This window comes from Penaeus monodon, chromosome 9 (assembly GCF_015228065.2).
Source record: "Penaeus monodon isolate SGIC_2016 chromosome 9, NSTDA_Pmon_1, whole genome shotgun sequence".
Lineage (NCBI taxonomy): Eukaryota > Metazoa > Arthropoda > Malacostraca > Decapoda > Penaeidae > Penaeus > Penaeus monodon.
Genome location: NC_051394.1, coordinates 17,887,886 through 17,902,885, shown reverse-complemented (window position 1 = coordinate 17,902,885; position 15,000 = coordinate 17,887,886). Strand labels below are relative to the sequence as shown.

Genomic DNA, 15,000 nt, shown 5'->3' with positions numbered 1-15,000 from the left:
TTAGGCTATCTATCAACCACGTGTCGTTTTTTTTTTTGTGTTCAGATTTTATGATCTTATGTTTGATACTATGTTGCTATTTTTATGGTGTTTTATTCAGAATTGAATAGTATTTACTTTTAATGTGCAAAAAATACACAGGCATTTTCATGTGAATATAATAATGCAGCTCACCCGCTCAAGTAAGGTTCGTGTGTGCAAGCGATACGCACAGTGATGGCGATGTCCTCCTCCATGCAGGGATTCACAGGGCGAGGCAAATTCAGCGAGGCCATGCGGGTTAATATTTGGCTTGGTAATATTCCATTTCTTGTTATTTGGTTTTTAAAAAGCCCCACGCTAATGAATAAGTTGATTTTTGTCGGGATTGATAAGTATATGCTTGGTTCCCAACCTTTTTTTTACACCGAAAAACCACCAGGCGCGAAGGCTAGTCACGACTGTGCATGGCAGTCATAGAGAAAAAAAACCCGGGAAAGGAGGGTTGCATGCTTTTGCGGCGACCCGAACCCCCACACTTTACATTATTTGGGAAAATTTGGAGCACACACTTTCTGAAAGGGTCCGCTGAAACACCCGTCTGTGGAAAAGAGATTATGCGGTTTGCTTACCCACAGCAAGAGCGCCTGGGAAACCCCACCGCCAGGCAAGCACCGAGTGTCAAAAAAAAAATGAGAAGCCATAAAAACTACACGGGCCCGGGAAATAAAAGGGAAAGGGCCCCGGGGCGAACAGAATTTCGCATATCTCAATGGTACTCGCAACCCTTTTCTCAAATCTCCGAAACAACTATGAGCACCTTGCATAGGTTTTGCAGTTATTTTTGGGACAGACTAAAACGAATTAGAAAAACAAAGGGTGGGAAAAACGAATGACAAGATAACACTGAAAACAGTGGGATGAACGGTTTTAGCAAAATAAAAGTGGAATGTCGCTTTTCCAGTGTTCTGAAAGGGGAAATGTCAGTGTTCCATTTTCTAAAAGTGAATTCAGTTTTCCAATTTCCAAAATGGAAGCGGGTTTTTCAGTTTTCTGAAAGGGGAAAATTCATTTTTCCCATGTTCTGAAAGTGGAATGTAGTGTTTCCAAATTTTGAAAGCGAATGTCACTTTTTCCATGCAAGAGAGGGGAAAGTCATTTTTTTCCCCGTGCAAAGAGAGCGGAAATTTTCATGTTTCCAGTGTTTTGAAGGGGAAATTTCAGGTTTCTAGATTAAAAAAGCGGAATGTCATGTTTCCATGTTGTGAAAGCGGATGTCATGTTTCCAGTACAAAGAAAGGGGAAAGTCAGTTTTCCCGTGTTCGAAAGCGGAATGTCAGTTTTCCATACTGGGAAAGGGGAATGCAGTTTTTCCCAGACTAAGAAAGGGGAATGTCGGTTTCGGTGCTAAGAGGCGGAAGTCAGTTTTTCCAGTGTTGTGAAAGCGGAATGTCTTTTTCCAGTACAAAGGGGAAAGGGAAATGTAGTGTTTCCGTTTCTAAAAGCGGAATGTCAGGTTTCAAAAGGGAAAGGGGAATGTCTGTTTCCAGTACTAAGAAAAGCGGAATGTCAGTTTTTTTCCAGTGCAAGAGAGGGAATGCAGTGTTTCCAGTGTAAGAGAGGGAATGCCCCCGGGGTTTCCATTTAAAAAAAGAAGCAATTCAGGCCAGACCCAGAAACGGAATGGGGGTTTTCAGATCAGAACGCGGAATGCAGTTTTGAGTACTAAGAAAGGGGAATGTCAGTGTTTCCAGTACTAAAAAAGGGGAAGTCGTGTTTGCAGTATAAAAGCGGAAGCAGTTTTTGCATACTAAGAAAAAAATGTCAGGTTTCCATACAAAGAAAGCGGAATGCGGGTTTTTCCCAGTGAAAAAAGGGGAATGTCAGTATTCAGAAAGCGGAATGTCATGTTTCCAGGCTAAGAGGGGAATGTCAGGTTTCCGTGCTAAGAAAGCAAAAATGTCTTGTTTCAGTGCTAAAAAGCGGAATGTCAGGTTTCAGTATTCAGAAGCTGAATGTCATTTTCCATGCTAAGAGAGCGGAATGTCGGTTTCCAGTGCAAAGAGGGGGAAGTCAGTGTTTCCCTGTAAAAGGGGAATGCAGTGTTTCAGGCTATGAGGCAGAAGCAGGTTTCCAGGCTATGAGAGCGGGAAGTCTTTTTCCCCGTGCAAAGAGAGCAGAAGCAGTGTTTCCAGTGCTAAAAAGGGGAAATTCATTTTTCCCAGCGCTAAGAAAGCGGAATGTCAGTGTTTCCAGTGCTAAGAAAGCGGAAGTCAGTGTTTCCGTGCTAAAAAAGCGGAATGTCAGTGTTCCATGCTATGAGAGAAAGAATGTCATGTTTCCGCTATGAGGCAGAAGTCAGTTTTCCATGTAAAGAGGGGAAGCAGTGTTTATGCTAAAAAAGCGGAATGTCAGTTTTTCCACCCTAAGAAAGCGGAAGTCAGTGTTGCCATGCAAGAGGCGGAATGTCTGTTTCCAGTGTAAGAAAGGGGGAAATGTCAGTTTCCAGTGCAAAGAGAGCAGAATGTCAGTGTTTCAGTGCTAAGAAAGCGGAATGTCAGTGTTTGCAGCGCTAAAAAAGGGGAAAATGTCAGTTTTTTCTAGTGTAAGAGAGCGGAATGTCTGTTCCGTGCTAAGAAAGGGGAAGTCAGTTTTTCCAGTGTTTTGAGAGCTGAAGTCTGTTTCCAGTATTGGAAAGTGGAATGTAGTGTTTCGAGTGTTCTAAAAGTGAAATCAGTTTTTCCCTGTGTTCTGAAGCAGAATGTCAGTTTTTTCGAATGCCTGAAAGCGGAAGTCAGGTTAAATGTTCAAAAAAGGAAATTCGTTTTTCCCAGTTTTTCTGAAAACGGAATGTCAGTGTTTCCGTGCTCTGGAAGCAAAATGTCGTGTTTCCAGTGTTCAAAAAGCGGAAGTCAGTTTTTCCCCAGTATTCACAAATGGAGGTATTGTTTCCAGTTTCTAAAAGCGAATGTCATTTTTTTCAGTCTTCGGGAAAGGGGAATGCATTTTTCCAGTGTTTTGAAAAAGGAATTATTTTTTCAGTGTTCCAAAAAGTGGAATGCACTGTTTCTAGTTTTTTGTTCGGGAAAACAAAAATGTCAGTGTTTCCAGGGTTGGAAGTGGAATGTCAGGTTCCTGTGTTCTGGGAACAGATGTCATTTTTTTCCCAGTTTCGGAAAGGGAATGCAGCGTTTCCCATTTTTCTGAAAGCAGAATGTCAGGTTTCGAGTGCTCTGAAAGCGGAAGTCAGTTTTTCCGTGTTTAGAAAGGAATGTCATGTTTCCAGCTTTCTAAAAACGGAATGTCAGGTTCTCAGTGCCTGGAAGCAAAATGTCAGTGTTTCCTGTTCAGAAAGGGGAATGTAGTTTTTTCAGTTTTCTAAAAAGCGGAAGTGGGTTTCCAATGTAGAAAGCGGAAGTCAGTTTTTCCCGTGTTCCCCAAAAGTGGAATGTCACGTTCCATTGTTTTGAAAGTAAAATCCCACTGTTTCCTTTTTGTGACAGTGGAATGTGTGTTTCCTGTGTTCTGGGAACAGAAGTAGTGTTTCCAGTGTTTTTGACAGGGAAAGTCAGTTTTTCCTGTTTTGGGAAAACAAATGTCAGTGTTTCCAGTATTGGGAAAGGGGAATGTCAGTTTTTCGATTATTCTGAAGAGAATGTCAGTTTTTCAGCGCTCTAAAAGGGGAATGTCAGGTTCCAGGCTAAGGAAAACGGAATGTCTTTGTTTCCAGTCAAGAAAGGAATGCAGTGTTTGCAGTACTAAGAGGCAAAATGTCATGTTTCCAGTACTAAGAAAGCAAAAATGTCGTTTTTCCAGTGCTAAGAAAGGGGAATGTCGGGTTTTTCAGTATTAGAAAGGGAATGTCAGTGTTTCCATGCAAGAGGGAATGCAGTTTTTCCCGTGCAAAGAGAGCGGAAGCATTGTTTCCATTGCTAAGAAGGGGAATGTCAGTTTTCAGTATTCAGAAAGTGTTTTCAGTGTTTCCAGTTTTCAAATGGGGAAGTCAGTGTTTCCAGGCTAAGAGAGCGGAATTGTTTGTTTCCAGTGTAAGAGGCGGAATGTCATTGTTTCCAGTTAAAGAGGGAATGCCCAGGGGCCCCGTGTAAAAACGGACTGTCATGTTCCCAGTATTATAAGCGGAATGCGGGGTTTTTTCCAGGCAAAGAAAGCGGAAATCAGTGTTTCCCAGTGAAAGAAAGGGGAAAAAGTCGGTTTTTGCAGTACTAAGAAGCAAAAGTCAGTTTTTCCCAGTACTAAGAAGCGGAATGTCGGGTTTTTCCAGTGTAAGAAAGGGGGAATTCAGTTTTTCCAGTATTCAAAAAAGGGGAATGTCGGGTTTTTCCCAGTGTAAGAGGCGGAATATCGGTTTCCATGCTAAGAGAGCGGAATGTCGTTTTTCCATTTGCAAGAAAGGGGGAATGTCAGTTTTTTCCGTTTTCAAAAAGCTAAATGTCAGTTTTTCCCCGTTTCATATGCGGTTCGTGTTTCCAGTGCTAAGAAGCGGAAATGTCAGTTTTTCCAGTGCAAAGAGAGCGGAATGTCAGTTTTCCGGCTAAAGGGGGGAATATCAGTTTTTCCAGGCTAAAAAAAGCGGAAAGTCAGTGTTTCCAGTGCTATGAGAGCGAATGTCAGTGTTTCAGGCAAAGAGAGGGGAATGTCAGTTTTTTCCCCAGTGTTAAAAAGGGGAAAAGTCAGTTTTTCCGCGCTAAGAAAGCGGAATGTCGGGTTTTTTCCAGTGCTAGAAGGGAATGTCATTTTTCCAGTGTAAGAAAGCGGAATGTCAGTGTTTCCAGTGCTAGAGAGCGGATGTCATTTTTTCCCAGTGCAAAAAAAGGGAATGTCAGTGTTTCCATGTAAGAAAGCAAAATGCAGTGTTTCCAGTGCTTGAGAGCAGAATGCATTTTTCCAATGCTAGAGAGCAAAAGTTTCCTGTGTTTTCGTGCTAAGAGAGGGGAAGCAGTGTTTTCCAGCGCTAAGAAAAGCGGAATGTCAGTTTTCGGAAAGGGGGAATGTCAGTGTTTCCATTTTTCTGAAAGCGAATGTCAGTTTTTTCGAGGCTCGGGAAGCGGAATGTCATGTTCCAGTGTTCTAGAAATGGAAGTCATTTTTCCCAGGTTCTGAAAACGGAATGTCAGTTTTTCCCCGTGCTTGGGGAAGCAGAATTTCAGTTTTCCAGTTTCAGAAAGCAAATTCATGTTTCCAGTATTACAAAGGAATATCAGGGGTTTGGGTTTTCAGAAAGCGGAATGTCATTTTTTCCAGTGTTCTAAAAGGGGAAGGCATCCAGTGTTTTTGAACGAGAATGTCATTTTTTCAGTTTTCTGAAAGTGGAATGCCAGTGTTTCCCAGTTTTCGGAGGGAATTCATTTTTTCCAGGAGGAGAATGTCGTTTTTCCAGGCTTGAAGGGGAAATGTCAGTTTTTCTAGTATTCTAAAAGTGGAAGTCAGTGTTTCCGTGTTGTGAAAATGGAATATCGTGTTTTCATTGTTTGGAAGCAAAATTTTCGGGTTTTTCAGTGCTCTGAGGGGGAATGTCATGTTTCCGTTTTCAAAAAGTGGAATTTCAGTTTTCCCTTTTGTTCAAAAAGTGGAATGTGTGTTTCCTGTGTTTGGAAGAAAATGTCATTTTTTCCCAGTTTTCTGAAAGGGGAATGTCATTTTCCAATTTTCTGAAAGGGAATGTCATCAGTCAAATTCATTTTTTCAGGTTCGAAAGGGGAAATTCATGTTTCCAATGTTTAAAAGGGAAAATGTAGTTTTTCCATATTCTAAAAGGGAAAATGTCATGTTTCAGTTTTTAAAGGGGGAATGTGGGTTTTCCAGTGTTCTACAAATGGAATATCTTTTTTCCCCAGTTTTTTCTGAAAGGGGAAGTCAGTGTTTGCGTGCTCTGAGAGTAAAAAAATGTGGTTTAAGTTTGGGAAAAGGGGAATGTCAGTGACATTCGCTTTCAAAACACTGGAAACACTAAAATTCGTTTTTAGTACGGGGAAAACTGACTTTCCGTTTCTTAGGACGGGAAAACCATGACATTCCCTTTTAGGAGGGAAAATTGAATTCCGCTTTTTAATACGGGAAAACATGCTTTCCCGCTTTCTGAGTACTGGAAAACGCTGAATTCCGCTTTCTGAGTATGGAAACATGACATTCCGTTTTCTGATACTGGAAACGCTAAATTCCGCTTTCTAAACCTGGAAACACTGACTTCCGCTTTCTGAGTTTTGGAAAAACACTGACTTTCCCTTTTGATTTTGGAAACGCTACTTTCCCGCTTCTGAACACGGGAAACACTGACATTCCGCTTTCTGAATTGGAAAAAATGCATTCCGTTTCTGGTACTGGAAACATGACATGTCATTTTTCCAGTACTAAGAAAGGGGAAAGTCAGGTTTCCAGTACTAAGAAATCGGAATGCAGTTTTTGATACTAAGAAAGGGGAAATTATTTTTTGCAGTACTAAGAGAGCAAAATGCAGTGTTTCCAGACTAAAAAAGCGGAATGTCAGTTTCCCAGTGTAAGAAAGAGAATGAAAGTTTTTCCCCAGCATTCAGAAAGCGGAATTCAGTTTTTCCCAGTGCTAAGAAGGGATGTCAGTTTTTCCCCAGTGCTAAGAAAGGGAAGTCAGTGTTTCCAGTGCTAAAAAAGGGGAAATGCATTTTTTTCCCCAGATTCGAAAGCTGAATGTCAGTTTTTCCAGTATTCATAATGCGAATGTCAGTGTTTCCAGTGCTAAGAGGCGGAATGTCATGTTTCCAGTGCTAAGAGAGGGAAATGTCATTTTTCCGTGCAAGGCGGAATGTCGGGTTTTTCCGGGCCCTAAGAAACGGAATGTCATTTTTTTCCCAGTATTCATAATGCGGAATGTCAGTGTTTCCAGAGCTAAGAAAGCGGAATATCAGGTTCCAGCGCTAAGAAAGCGGAATGTCAGTGTTCCATGTAGAGAGCGGAATGTCGGTTTTTCCCAGTGTAAGAAAGCGGAATGTCAGTTTTTTCCCCCCAGTGCTAAGAGGGGGAATGTCAGTTTTCCAGTGCTAAAGAGGCGAATGTCAGTGTTTCCCAATGCTATGAGAGCAGAAGTCAGTGTTCCAGTGTAAAGAGGGAATGTCGGGTTTTTCCAGTGCAAAAAAAAGCGGAATTCAGTTTTTTTCCAGCGCTAAAAAGGGGAAGTCAGTATTCGGAAAGGGAAAAATGTCAGTGTTTCATTATTCTGAAAGCAAAGTCGTGTTTCGAGTGCTCGGGAAGGGAATGTCAGTTTTTCCAGTTTTCTAGAAAGGGAATGCGGGTTTTTCCAGGTTTAAAAAACGGAATGTCAGTGTTTCCAGTGTTTTGGAAGCAGAATGTCAGTGTTTCCATATTCAAAAAATGGAATACAGTGTTTCCGTTTTCTAAAGCGGGGGGCCCAGTGTATCAGTGTTCTTGAACGAGAATGTCATGTTTTCATTTTAAAAGGGAATGCCAGTTTTTCCAGTGTTCCGGAAGGGGAATGTCGTGTTTCCAGTGAAGGAGAATGTCAGTTTTTTCCAGTGCTCGAGAGTGGAATTCAGTTTTTTATATTTGAAAGGGGAAATGTCAGTTTTTCCCCAGTGTTGTGAAAGGGGGGAATATCAGTGTTTTCATTGTTCTGGAAGCATAATTTCAGTTTTCCCCGGGCCGAAGGGGGAAAAGTCAGTTTTTCCGTTTCAAAAAGGGGGAATTTCAGTGTTTCCTTTGTTCTAAAATGGAAGTCGTTTTCCCGGGTTTTTGGGAAAAGCAAAATGTCAGTTTTTCCATATTTGAAAGGGAATGTCAGTTTTTTTCCAAATTCTAAAAGGGGAAATGTCGTTTTTCCCCAGATTCTAAAAAGGGAAAATGTCAGTTTTCCAGGTTCTAAAAGCGGAATGTCAGTGTTTCAAGTTCTCAAAGGGAAATGTCATTTTTCCCATTATTCTAAAAAAAAAAGGAAATGTCAGTGTTTCCCAGTTTTTGAAAACGGAATGTCAGTTTTTTCCCCAGTGTTCTAAAAAGGGGAAAAATCAGTTTTTTTCCAGTGTTTAAAATTGGGAATGTCATGTTTGCAGTGCTCTGAGATGGAAGTCATGACATTCCGCTTTCAAAACACTGGAAAAAAGGACACCCCGTTTTTCTTAGGACTGGAAACATGACATTCCGCTTTCTTAGTACTGGAAACATGGAAAATTCCGCTTTTTTAGTCTGGAAACATGACATTCCGCTTTTTATTACGGAAAACTGACTTTCCCGCTTTCTTGGGATGGGAACATACTTTCCTTTTTTCTTATACTGAAACACGAATTCCGCTTTCTGGTTTGGAAAACGCGACTTTCCGTTTTTTTTGAACCGGAAAACACTGACACCGTTTTCTGAATACGGAAAAACGACTTTCCCGCTTTTGAGTACTGGAAACACTGACACCGCTTTCTAAACCCCGGAAACATGACATTCCCCTTTCTGAGTACTGGAAACACGACTTTCCCGCTTTTTTGTAGGGGGGAACACTGACATTCCGCTCTCTTAGTACGGGAAACATGACATTCCGCTTTTTTAGTACGGGAAACACTGACTTCCGTTTTTTAGACTGGAAACCGACTTCCCCCTTTTTAATACGGAAACACTGACTTTCCCCCGCTTTCAGAACACGGGAAAACAGACATTCCGCTCTTTTTACACGGAAACACTGACTTTCCGCTTTCAGAACACTGGAAACACGACATTCCACTTTCAGAACATGGAAAAACATAAAATATTCCACTTTCACAACACGGAAACAGACATTCCGCTTTTGAACACGGGGAAAAAATGACTTCCCACTTTCTGAGTAGGGGAAAACATGACTTTCCCGGGTTTCTATACTGGAAACACTGAATTCCGCTTTTGAGTACGGAAAAAATGACTTTCCCCGTTTTCTGATACTGAAAACACTGACACCCCGTTTTCGAGTACGGGAAAACACTGAATTCCCTTTCTTAGCACTGGAAACACTGACATTCCGCTTTCTGAGTACGGAAACACGACATTCGTTTTTCTTATACTGGAAACACGTTTCCGTTTCGATTACTGGAACCTGACATTGGGGTTTCGAGTTGGAAAACACTGACATTCCGTTTTTAGCACTGGAAACACTGACTTCCGGTTTCGGGGGTATGGAAACCTGACATTCCACTTTTCTTAGTGGAAAACCTGACATTCCGCTTTTCTTGCACGGGAAACACGACATTCCGGTTTCGAGTACTGGAAACACTGACATTCCGCTTTTTAACTGGAAAACTGACTTTCCCCCGCTTTTTATTTACGGAAACCTGAATTCCCTTTTTTTAGTAGGGGGAAACCTGACTTTCCGCTTTCTTAGTACGGGGAACACGCTTCCCTTTTTAGTACGGGAAAACTGACTTTCCCATTTTTTTAGTGGGGAAAAAAACTGACATTCCTCTTTCTTGTAAGGGAAACACTGAAATTTCGCTTTCTTAGTAGGGGAAACATGAAAATTCCGCTTTTTGGAAAAGGAAAAACACTGCTTTCCACTTTTTAGTAGGGAAAAAACACTGACATCCCGCTTTCTTGTAGGGGAAACCCTGACATTCCGTTTTCTTGTCTGGAAACATGACCCCCCCTTTCAGAACAGGAAACACTGACATTCCCCCTCTTTGCACTGGAAAAAATGACATTCCCACTTTCAAAAAACACGGGAAACCTGACATTCCGTTTTAAAACACTGGAAACACTGATTTTCCCATTTTCTGAGTACTGGAAACATGACATTCCCTTTTTATTACTGGAAACACTGACTTTCCCCTTTTTTAATACGGAAACCTGACATTCGTTTTCAGAACATGGAAACACTGATTTTCCCTTCAGAAAACTGGAAAACCTAAATTCCCTTTGATTTTGCTAAAAAACCATATATCCATGTTTACGGGGTGTCATCTTTGTCATTCGTTTTAGTCTGTCCCTGTATTTTTTCCAACTACACATTTTTAAACTAAGAAGAATAGCATTAACAGACCCCTTTCCAAATTGTAAAGCAAATTCCTTGAAGACATGGCTCCCTAGTATATTCAAAATTTTGAATGCAACAAAGGGTCAAGAAAAGAAAGGGAAAGGGGCTGGGTGTGAGGACCTTTAGCAGATCGGGCAGCGTCGTGTCAGGCCCAAGTACCACGTCTTCGGTCACATACGATTTTGATTTATAGAAGGGGTTATATAAGACAAACATGGATGATTCAATTTGAGATATCTGGGTAGAGGAGACAGACACAGTTTGTTAGTTTATGGACAGACAGACAGAGACAGACAGACAAACTGAGACAGAGAAAAAGGCTACCAAACCGACAGATAAAGTAACAGAAGACAAGAGGATATAACAAAGGCAGAACCCTGTCTCAGATGGACAAGACGCAAGACGTTCACCATTACAAACCACACCCTTTTCCCTCACAGGCTACGGTGTCTCGAGGGATGCGCACACAGTGTTCATAAACGCCTCGACCAAGCAACCACCGCGCCGCTTGTCTTCGATTTACTTTTTCCCGATGGATTGTCCAAGTCTTGAATCGGTATGGTTTTCTTGCGGGTTAGAAAAAAAACACATTGTTACAGAATAAATAGATAGATCCATTGGTGAATAAAGTAAGGAGAAAATCTGTGTGTTTTCCACTACTTGAATGATGTCAACATAGCAAGTAGGAAAGATTATTTATAATTAGCTTCCCTCTCTCACATCCTCTCTTATTTTTCTCCCTTCTTTATATCCCTCACTACCCCTCTCTTTTTTTTTTATACACACACACAACATCTCTCTCTCTCTCTCTCTCTCTTTCTCCTCTCTTTCCCTCCTCTCTCTCCTCCTCTTCTCTCTCTCTCATCTCTCTCTCTCCCTCTCTCTCTCTCTCCTCACCTCCTCCTCTCTCTCTCTCTCCTCTTCTCTCTCTCTCTCTCTCTCTCTTCTCTCCTCTCTCTCTCTCTCCTCCTCCCTCCCTCCCCCCTCCCCCACTCTCTCTCTTTCTCTCTCTCTCTCTCTTCTCTCTCTCTCCTCCTCCTCCTTCTCCTCCTCCTCCTCCTCCTCCTCCTCCTCTCCCTCTACCACTCCCTCTCTCTCTTTCCTTCACTTTCTATCTCTCCCCCTCTCTTTCTATCTCCCCTCTCTTTCTATCTTCCCCCTCTCTTCTCTCTCTCTCTCTCTCTCTCTCTCTCTCTTCTCTCTCTCTCTCTCTCTCTGCTCTCCTCTCCTCTCCACTCCTCTCTCCTCTCCTCTCTCTCTCTCTACTCTTGGGTTTTTGCTTTCATATTCTTCAGAGACCTTTGGACTGAATATCCTCTTTAACAGCTCTGAGGAAGTTCTCAAGACTTCCGTTCTCATTTACACGTACTCTCGTGAAATTCTCCTTCCACTTACGGTGTCTCTTGGAAAAATGATATTCAAAGTGCACTCAACACTTAATGCATGTCACCCTTTTCCCAAATTATAACCGTGTATCAGCTGTGGTGCTTTCCTTTGAATCACGAAAACTTCATCACTCTTTTTTTGTCGGAAGGCGCCATCCTCTCACGATAAGTCACAGTTGACCTGAATAAAAAAAAAAAAAACGTGAGGAGATAAACAGCCTGTGCATAGCTGTTGGAACATACTGTTTAGTAAATTGTCGGAAGTATTATGATTTCACAATGCTTGATATAATAAGACAATTTATCATGCTTATCCCATGTCCTCTTTGTTCTTAACTTACAACATGAGGAAATATAAAATTTGAATAAAACCAAGTAAATATGCGATACTGCATCTTTTCAGCCTTGAATTTTTCGTTGGTAGACATATGTCTTCGCCAATCTGCGCCACCTCTGTCGGTCTTTGCTGTTTATTTCACCTCCCCAATGGGCCTTTGGTTTGCATCATAGGCCCACCGGGATTGGTAAAGGTGGTTGTGATCTTCGTCTGGAATACGTGACTCAATCTTTCCAACATCGCTGAACGTGGTTGGCATAGCTTGAGTCATCCTCGATCCTCACGAGGTCCGTCACCGTCGGTAAGGTGCCACATCCCCGGCGGCGATGCGATATATACCACAGATTAATCATTGCCTTTAAAGTCAGTCCAATGCGTAAATCGCCGAATCGTCTAAAAAAATATTAGCTGCCTTTTTCCATTAAGCTCTTTCCCTATCCAACCTTTCTTTGACGAATTAGTACTATATTCTCAGCCTGTCCCGCGAAACATGTTACGTCTTATCACCCAGAGCTGCGTAGTGGTGTGGTGGCTGGCTGCCATGCAGGAGATCGATCATTCATCTTTGTTAGCAGGCTATAAGCTACCAAAAGACAAAGAGAATGGTGAAATATTGAAATAAATGCGAAAATGACACATACCCCTTTCTCACAACAATCGCTCCATAACATAGAGATTTACAAATACACCTTTCTACTGCACTACATCTTCAAAAAATCTACGAAGGAGATTGATTTTTTTCCCGCCTTCATCTTCCAACACACATTTTTTAAGGATAAGAACTGTAATTTGGGTATTGAAACTGCTTACTCCGGGTTTGTGGGACCAATAATGATAACAGTAATATCGATAAAATAATATAATAATAAGAAGAAAATAATGACAAGAGTGATGATAATTTCAAAGCATATACAGTAGTCCAAAGCAGCCCAAACATAAAATATTTACATATAAAGATTGCATGAAGAACAATATTAATCCGAATCTGTCCTGCTGGGAACGAAACAACCACGCAGTCTAACTCTATGACATTCACTTCAGCATGTTCCGATTCTTGAGTACTTAAAAGGGAAATAAGTGACATGTTTATAAAGAGAGACACAGTATTTCCACCTCTGTTTAACTATGACGAAAAAGGAAAATGTTCATAGATACTAAAGACATATCAAACATTCATAAAATCTAATATCTGTATTATGCCATGCTTGTTTGCATTTGTCGTTATGCCACATAAGCATTTGTAATTGAGTGTAAAATGACTAATTTGTATTATTTTCTTTATCTAAAGTTCCTATCTACTGGATTCTCATATTGTCTAGATTCTAAAGTATGGGAGATCAAAATTCAAAATACTGTGGAGGGTGTCAGGTACATGTAAAACGCACGGTCTGTTTCGTATGTTTATTGATAGAAGATTCTTGGTAGTGTAGTGTAGACCGAGGTTGGAATGGCCGGCTTGTGCAGAAGTTAGTCCGGGCAGAGGGTAGGCCTGGCAAGGTGGGGGCCTTGGAGAGATGGCGCGTGCGAGCGAGGCCGCGACTCGAAGTAGTTTGTTGATCGGGTCAAGGTAGGAGTCAGAGGTCATGAGAAAATGTGGGCGTGGCTTAGGTTAGTACGGCGGCGATGCCATGGGCACGCCGCCTAATTGGTCACCCCTGTTAGTTGGAGGGCATGACACTGAAGGCATCGAAACACTCTGAAAGATGGTCAGAGGATCGAAAAATATTTCAAATTGTGATATAAGCATGGGTGGCCATACTCTAAGGTAACTCTTCGAATCTGGCCGAAAAATAAAAAATGGCATGCATTGGCCATGATGTCCACCAAAATACCAACTTCTACCTGTAAACCTAGAATATTGGTCTGATTTTGATCAAGTTGGCTGGTAAAATATTTTATGGTTATGTACAAAAAGTGAAGATCAAAGTCAGGGGATCTGACTAGTTTTCCCGCACTGACTCCTTGGATCACATTTTGAACAGATTACCTGAAAAAGTTCCTGATGTGCAATGTCCACATCAGTAACATTTTGAGCTAATAATCAAATGGCAATGTGTCCAAAAATTCTATGTAATTAGTACCTTTATCCCAAGTTGTGTTCAGGAGAATTGGTGATGTCTCCTACTTTCAATAGCCACTACAAATAGATACAAATGTCTTTATCCTGTTTTGGCTTTTTGCTAGCACCCTCATCCACAAAGTTCAAAGTCCTGATCTGAAGCATTTGCATATCCTTATGTAATCCTCCTGAGAAATTGCTGCACCTGATGAGAGGATTGTCCAACAGATCTTTTATCTATCCATAGTCAGCAGGAGACTTTATGCCAATGGCCTGATAGGCTTGTCATGTTCTTTGAGGGCTGCCTGTGTCGGTGGAAGTGACTTGTATGTCCTTTGCTTGCGTGTAAATAGATCAGTCCTGGCCTCGTAAACATTGGTGGGACCATTATATACCTGTTGCACATGAGGACAACGTTACGAGGTCTTGAACATTGTTCACTGTTACTGGGTACTACTTCAGCTTCACAATTTCATAAAATGTATTCTGTGTCTGACATACCCACATTTTGCTCTTTGCACGAAAGGCAAAAATGACATTACCCCCAGAGAAGGCGTGAAAGAACAGATTTCACAGACAACATAGCAATCCGGCTGGCATTAGCTCCTTGGCCATAAGTAACTCAAAAGCCCAAGTTCCTCCAATGAAGAAAAGAGACACATCTGTCTGAGCGCTATACTATGTTATTTCTAACCTGAGGCGAGGAAAATTTAGAAATGTAGAAACAGCGTTTTATTGTTTATTATTTTCATAGCGGTGACCTGACAAATAATGAACAGTTGTGCCATATTCCCACATATCTCAATTCTCTAAGGCTCTCTTTATCTCCAACCACGGATATTACATGCAAAAGTTACTTTTTCTGTAATATTTTGGTGGACCATTACAGCAAGTAAGAAATGTGGATTTAGTGTACTTGCATGTTCGCGAACTCTAAAAAAGGTAATTGATACAAAAAGACTAAAGGGCCGTCTAATCATTTAGCAGAAAAAGTGTGGATAGAACAACGAATGGACCGCGGGTTCGGAGGAGGGTTTGCAGTGGGAGTTATGACGTATATGAACATCTCACATTCATCGTCGAAGTGATATTAGTTTCAAAATAAATATTTACGAGGTCTTAAACTATGCCTACTATTCCCCCGCGAACAAGCAATACTTTCTTGTTCACAACACCACACACACACACACACACACACACAACACACACCCCACACACAACACACCCCACACACACACACCACACACAC

At 41.4% G+C, this 15,000-nt stretch overlaps 1 pseudogene; it reads left to right on the top strand.

Annotated features, from left to right (window-relative positions):
- The window catches only part of LOC119576639, a 60,038-nt pseudogene that overhangs the window by 272 nt on the left and 44,766 nt on the right, over nt 1-15,000 (top strand).